This window comes from Zalophus californianus, chromosome X (genome assembly GCF_009762305.2).
Source record: "Zalophus californianus isolate mZalCal1 chromosome X, mZalCal1.pri.v2, whole genome shotgun sequence".
NCBI lineage: Eukaryota > Metazoa > Chordata > Mammalia > Carnivora > Otariidae > Zalophus > Zalophus californianus.
Window position 1 is genome coordinate 25,410,073 of NC_045612.1, and position 8,135 is coordinate 25,418,207.

Here is an 8,135-nt window from a genome sequence, read left to right on the forward strand (position 1 = left end):
AATATTTTATAACTGGGAAGTGGATAAACAAATTGCAGTTCATCTGCACAATGTAATGAAATAAAACTCAGCAATAAAAAGCAACAAACAAATTACTGATTAATACAATAACCTGGATGTGTATCAAGTACATTATGCTAAGTGGAAGAAGCTAGAGTCAAAAGGTTACATACTATGATTTTATTTATATATCCTTGTTAGAAAGATAAAAGTATAGATTAAAACACATGTACACACTACTTGCCAAATTCTAGGGATGTGAGGGAACAATGAACTACAAAAGGACACAGGGGAAATTTTGGGGTGATGCAAATGTTCTATCATGACTGTGGCAGTGGTTAAACAACTGTACACATCTGTGCATTTTCAGGACTTTACAATTAAAAAGGCAAATTTTACTATATGTAAATTACACTCCTAAGAAGATTTGGAGAAAATGGTACAATAATTTCTAAATGTATTTTGTATACATTTACTGATGATTTTCTCTTGGGGAAAAAGAATCTGACAACACTAGGACAACATTTAATTATTCAACAAATATTTATAAAGCATGAACGAAAAGTCAAGTACTATTCTAAACAATGAGGTTGCAGGGACTTCTGGAAATATGGCAGAGTAAGAGGATCCTAAGCTCACTTTGTGTAATGGACACACCTAGATAACAGTGACATCAGTGCAACTACATCACATACATAAAACATGGAGGGGTAGGGAAAAAAAATTAGTGCTTTTAGAATAGGCTCAAATTTAAGCAACCATCAACTTAATATCAACTGCCATATGCATAAGATGTTATATATGAACCTAATAGTAACAACAAATCAAAAACCTATAATAGATACACAAAAAATAAAGAGAAAGGAATCCACTCATATCACTGAAGAAAGCCATCAAACCACAAGGAAAGAGAGAAAGTGAAAAGGGAAGTAACAAGAAAGAACTACAAAAACAACCATAAAACAAGTAACAAAATGGCAATAAGTACATTTCTATCAATAATTACTTTCAATGTGAATGGACCAAATGCTCCAATCAAAAGACGGAAGGTGACTGAATGGATAAAAAAGCAAGGCCCATCAATATGCTGCCTACAGCAGACTCACTTCAGACCTAAAGACACATGCAGATTGAAAGTGAAGGGGTGAAAAAACATTCACCATATAAATGGAAACAAAAAGAAAGCTGGGGTAGCAATATTTATATTGGACAAAATAGGCTTTAAAACAAAAATTGCAACAAGAGACAACAAGGACACTACATAATGATAAAGGAAAGAATCCAACAAGAGAATGTAACAATTATAAATATTTATACACCCAACATGGGAACACCTAAAGACATAAAGGAATTATTAACAGATATAAAGGAAGAAATCGACAGTAATACAATAATAATAGGTGACTTTAACACCCCACTTACAACAAGAGATAAATCATCCAAACAGAAAATCAGCACAGAAACAGTAGCTTTGAATGACACATGGGATCAGATGGACCTAACAGATACATTAAGAATATTATATCCAAAAACAGCAGAATGCACATTATTTTAAACTGCACATGGAACATTCTCCAGAATAGATAACATATTGGGCTACAAAACAAGTCTCAATAAATTCAAAAACATTAAATCATATCATACATCTTTTCTAACTACAATATAAAACTAGAAGATAATCACAAGAAAAAATCTGGAAAGAACACAAATATATGGAGGCCAAATAACATGCTACTAAGCAATAAATGGATCAACTGAGAAATCAAAGAGGAAATAAAAAATATATGGAGACAAATAAAAATGAAACACAATGGTCCAAAATCTTTGGGATGCTGCAAAAGCTGTTCTAAGAGGGAAAATTATAGCAATACAGGCCTACCTCAAGAAGCAAAGAACATCTCAAACAAACAACCTAACCTACACCTAAAGGAGCTAGAAAAAGAACAAAAGAAGCCTAAGCCAGCAGAAGAAGGGAAATAATAAAGATTAGAGCAGATTTAGATGAAATAGAAACTAAAAAACAATAGAACAGATAAATAAAACCAAGATTTGGCTCTTTAAAAAGATCACTAAAATTGATGAACGTTTAGTAAGACTCATCCAAAAAAAAGAGAGAGAGAGGAGAGAGAGAATTCAAATAAAATCAGAAATGAAGAAGGAGAAATAACAGCCAATACTACAGATATACAAAGGATTATGAAAATATTATGAAAAGTTATATACCAATAAATTAGACAACCTATAAGAAATGCATAAATTCTTGGAAATATATAACTTTCCAAACCTGAACAAAGAAGAAATAGAAAATCTGGAAGGACCAATTACTAGTAATAAAATTGAACTAGTAATTAAAAAAAAAAGTACCAACAATCAAAAGTCCAGGACCAGACTGCTTCACAAGTGAATCCTACCAAACATTTAAAGAGTAAGGCCTATTCTTCTCAAACTATTCCGAAAAATAGAAGAGGAAGAAAAGCCTCTAAATTAATTCTACAAGGTCAGCATTACCCTGATACCAAAATCAGATAAAGACACTAAAGGCCAATATCTCTGATGAATGTAGATGCAAAAATCCTCAACAAAATATTAGCAAACTGAATCCAACAACACATTTAAAAAATCATTCACCATGATTAAGTGGAATTTATTTCAAGGATATGATGGTGGTTCAATGTTCACAAATCAATCAATATGATATATCACATTAACAAGAGAAAGGATAAAAACCAGATGATCATCTCAATAGATGCAGAAAAAGCATTTGACAAAGTACAATATCCATTCATGATAAAAACTCACAACAAAGTATTTGACAAAGTACGGTATCCATTCATGGGAAAATCTCTCAACAAAATAGGTTTAGAGGGAATATACCTCAACATAATAAAGGCTATATGTGATAAAGAAGATCTGAGGTACACACACACACACACACACACACACACACACACACACACACACACACACAATGGAATATAACTCAGTGATCAAAAAGAATGAAATCTTGCCATTTGCAACAATGTGGATGGGACTAGAGTGTATTATTCACTAAGTGAAGTAAGTCAGTCAGAGAAAGACAAATATATGATTTCACCCATATGTGGAATTTAAGAAACAAAACAGATGAACATTGGGGAAGGGAAGGAAAAATAGAAGATAAAAACAGAGAGGGAGACAAGCCATAAGAGACTCTTAACTACAGAGATCTAACTGAGGGTTGCTGGAGGGGAGGTGGGTGGGGGAATGGGCTAAATAGGTGATGGGCATTAAGCAGGGCACTTGTTGGGATGAGCACTGGGTGTTAAATGTAAGTGATGAATCACTACTACACTATATGTTAACTAATTTGAATTTAAATAAAAACTTGGAGAAAAAAAGATCTCTCTCAGCAACTTTCAAATATATGATACAGTATGGATAGATGTGGTGATGGGAGCTTCTGGAAATTCATTTCTGATTGCTTCTATTGTCTCAGTGAAATTGGAAGAAAGACTATCACCTGAGAGTGAAAAAGGGGAAGGCGGTGATAGAGGTTTGTGAAGAGTAGAGGGCAGGTGTGAAATAGTCATTTTGGTGAGTAAGAAGGTGAATGAATGCAACTTGGCCTGACAAATCAAAAAAAATTGGAGAATCTTGGCTTATATTTGCACATAACATTCTGATTTTCATTGCACCCTTTCATGTGTGGGAAGGGGGACTGAACAAACGTTCACAAGAAGTAGTTAAATTTCAAGTGATGGTAATGATAATGAGGCAAGCTGCTATTATTGAGCATCTACTACATACAAAACATTTTACATACATAAACTGTAATTCCCACAATAAAACTGGAAAGTTCTTAAGTATTATAATCCTACATTCACAGGGGAAAAAAAAAAACAAAATTAGAGAAGGTAATTTAGTTGAGATTCCACAACTAAGAGCATCATAATTATCACTTAAAATCAGTTGTTTCTTTTGAAAGAGCATTTGAAAGTGATCACCCTAATTCAGTAGCTTTTAGCCTTTTTTTTCTGTTTCAACACATCTGAAAAATAGGTAATATCTCATAAGTATCAGTGGAACTGTGTTCCCATCAGTAATAGGGAAAGAAGTTTGTGCAAGACTGTCCAAAGGAAGCATAGTTTGAAAAAAGAAGTAGATAATTTTGAAATGATTGAAGAAGATCTTAGGACAAAAGAAACATGACTCTCACCTTCAGACTCTTTTTTTCAAGCTCCTTCTCTTTAATGGACAAAATTAATATAAATCTACTTGTCTGAATATATTTTCAACTTGTAAAGCCATCTCATTTTAATTGTTGCCACTATTTTTGTTAGAGTTTTCAAATATTTATATAAATATGTCATATGCTTGAGATAAAATGTCTTAAAATAAGCTCAATGATAAATGCAAATTTCCTTGCCTAAATGAATGCATATTAAGGTATGATGAGAAATTGCAGAAATTGAACAGCCCTTAATCAGTGACTATGGAGAACTTGTGGAAAATGGGAATGTTGCTTCATGACTAGAAATGACACTTTACCAAAAATCCAAGAATGTCTAGAGAGATTGACATCAATACTCAACAATATTCTATATTATTAATATAAGGATGCAAGATCACTTGGAAAAATAAATGAAGACTCTTACAGCCAACATTGGTTCACTAAAACTGTCATATTAGGTTATTATTTTCTGACTGGTTGCTCAAAGAAAGAGAGTGCATTTCTTCAAAATAGATTTGACTAGGCTCTTCAGGTTATCTTTGTGAAAAAGATTGAAAAGTATTGACTTTATGGTAGTACAAAATAGGTGAAAAAATATCTACATGACTGCTACTCAAAGGATATAGACTGATTTGGGCAATTGTCCAGGGATAGGGGCCAATCACTAATCCTTTACTTTATGGAGTGGAGAACATCTATATATGTGATTTGGAATTCTTCTCTGAGGAAAATTTGTCACTTCATCCTCATTTATTTATTAAATCTTTTATTTTATCACTTCCAACCTGAATTATAAATGGCAGCTCAAAAGTGTAGTTGTTTCTGGATGCAGAAGAGGAGTTACAAGTAAGAATGTTGCTATGATCACTTTTTTTCCTGCATTGTAAGTAATAAATCATGTTGCTATCACCACAATCCCCACATTATGATGCTGACTATATAGTGAAGGTTGACTTCTACCTTATATATTTATTTTTGCTGTGGTAACATTACTATGGATCTGACAAATATTATAACCTAACATTCTTTCTTCATTTTAAATTAACATTTATAAAGTAAAAATAAGATACTGAATGCAACGAGAATAAAAATTACCTTAAAATATACAGAGAATATTAATCAAAACAGACCATGTGCTAAGTCAGCACATCTCAATAATTTTCAATACAAGTTATACAGTATATGTTTGCTGATCACAGAAACATTAAACTAGGAATTAATACCGGGAAGATATCTGGAAATTTATAAAATATTTATGTTAAACAACATATTGTGAACTAAGTCATGGATCAAAAAGGAATTCACAAAGGAAATTAGAAAAAGTTTTGCCTTGAATGAAAATGAAAATACAACATATCAAAATTTATAGAATGCAGATAATACAATACTTAGCAAGAAACTCATAGATTTAAATATTTATATATTTTTAAAAGACTAAAATCAGTGTCTTTTATCTCAGAAAGATAAAAATAAATAACAAGCTAAACCTAAGTAAGGAGGAGGGAAATAAATTTAAGAATGGTAACCAGTGAAACAGAAAACAGACAAACAATAGAGAAAAATTAATGAAACCAAAAGCTGGTTCCTTGAAAATATAAACAAAGTAATAAACTTCCAGCTAATTGATTAAGACTCAAACCAGAAATATGAGAAATAAAAGAGGAATCATCATTATCGTATGCAATTTAAAATAATAAAGGACTATTATAAAATGTATTGCAATAAATTTGAAAACTTAAATGAAATAAACACACTTCTTGAAAGACTTAAATCACTAAAACTAACACAAAAATTAGAAAATATGAATAACCCGAATTCATAACTTATAACATTTTTACTAACAAAATTCAATGCCCAGATTGCTTCAGAGGTATTCTTTCAAATAATTAAAGAAGAAATAATGCAAAACCCACAATTTTTTTCAGCAAATATAAGATAAAAGAACACTTCTCAGCTCACTCTAGCAGTTTGATATTTCCTTTATGCCAAATCTAGACAACATTATAAGAAAATTACAGACCAATATTCCTCATGAGCAGACTCAAAAAATCATTAACAAAATATTAGCAAATAAAATACAAAAAAAGATATTAGACAATACCTTCTGACCAAGTGGATTTATCCTAGAGAAGAAAGGTTTTTTTTTATTTTATTATGTTATGTTAATCACCATACATTACATTATTAGTTTTTGATGTAGTGTTCCATGATTCATTGTTTGCGTATAACACCCAGTGCTTCATTCAGTACATGCCCTCCTTAATATCCATCACCAGGCTAACCCATTCCCCCAACCCCCTCCCCTCTAGAACCCTCAGTTTGTTTCTTAGAGTCCATAGTCTCTCATGGTTCATCTCCCCCATCGATTTCCCCCCTTCATTCTTCCCCTCCTACTATCTTCTCCTACTACCACTCCAGCAACCCACAGTTTGTTTCCCAAGATTAAGAAATCCTCATATCAGTGAGATCATATGATACATGTCTTTCTCTGATTGACTTATTTCGCTCAGCATAATATCCTCGAGTTCCATCCACGTCATTGCATATGGCAAGATTTCATTCCTTTTGATGGCTGCATAATATTCCATTGTGTGTGTGTGTGTGTGTGTGTGTGTGTGTGTGTGTGTGTGTATACACACACACACACACACCACATCTTTATCCATGCAACTGTTGATGGACATCTTGGTTCTTTCCATAGTTTGGCTATTGTGGACATTGCTGCTATAAATATTGGGGTGCACATACTCCTTCGGATCACTACATTTGTATCTTTGGGTTGAAAATAGAGCCGCCCTAGAGATGAAAATTTGATTAGGGAAAAGTTTTCAATTAGCAATAATCGCACCTTGGATAAACCTCATTGGTTACGATACCGCCACTGTGCAAAGCTAGATGAAAGTTTGATTATCATTTGAAAATCAATCAGTATAGTTCTCCATATAAACATAATAAAGGAAAAAAAACAGAGAATCATTACAACTTAATGAAAGATGTACAAGGTCAAAATCATTGTTACACTGAAAACTATGAGATATTGCCAGGATAAATGAAAGAAAACCTAAATAAATTTACAGATATACGATATTCATGGATTGGAAAACTCAGTACTAAGATATCAATTCTCCCTAAGTTGGTATGTAGAATTGATGCAATTCTAACCAATATCTCAGCAGTCTTTTTGACAGAAATTGACAAGTTGATTCTAAAATTTATGTGGAAATGCAAAAGACAGAATAGCCAAAACAATTGTGGGGAAAAAAATGAAGGAATTATTCTACTCCTTTCTATTTCTTCTATTTTTCTACAACAATCAAAAAAAAAGTGATATATTGCTGCAAAGATGGAGATACAGATCAACTGATGAGAATAAATAGTCCAGAAATAGAACTTCACATTTATGGCCAATTGGTTTTCAACAAAAACATCAAGATAATTCGATGGGAAAAGCTTTTTAAAAAATGGTTAAGACAACTGGATATCCACGGGGGGAGGGGGGGATGAAACTTGATCATTACCTTATATACCCAAAAAAGAAATTTGAAATGGATCATAAACCTAAATGTATAAGTAAATTCATAAAATATATTTGAAGAAATGAGAGAAAATTTTTGTGAATTTAAGTCAGGCAGAGGTTCATGAGATAGGGCACAAATGTCACAAATTATAAAGAAAAAACGGTTAATTTGATTTCAACAAAATTTAAAATGTCTTCTTTTAGAAAGACACAATTAGGAAAATGAAAAGCAGGTTAAAACTTAGAAAATATTCATAATGCATATATCAGATAAAGGATCTATATCAAGAGCATATAAATAACTCATACAATATGACAAATAGAAGAAAGACAACTCCCATTAAAAATAGGCAAATGATTTGAATAGACACTGCACAGTAAAAGATCAGCGCCTTACAGATATGCAAA

At 32.1% G+C, this 8,135-nt stretch overlaps 1 pseudogene; it reads right to left on the minus strand.

The window, feature by feature from the left end:
- Positions 1–7,019: 7,019 nt before the first annotated feature.
- LOC113931715 lies at positions 7,020–7,103 on the minus strand (annotated as a pseudogene).
- Positions 7,104–8,135: the final 1,032 nt, after the last annotated feature.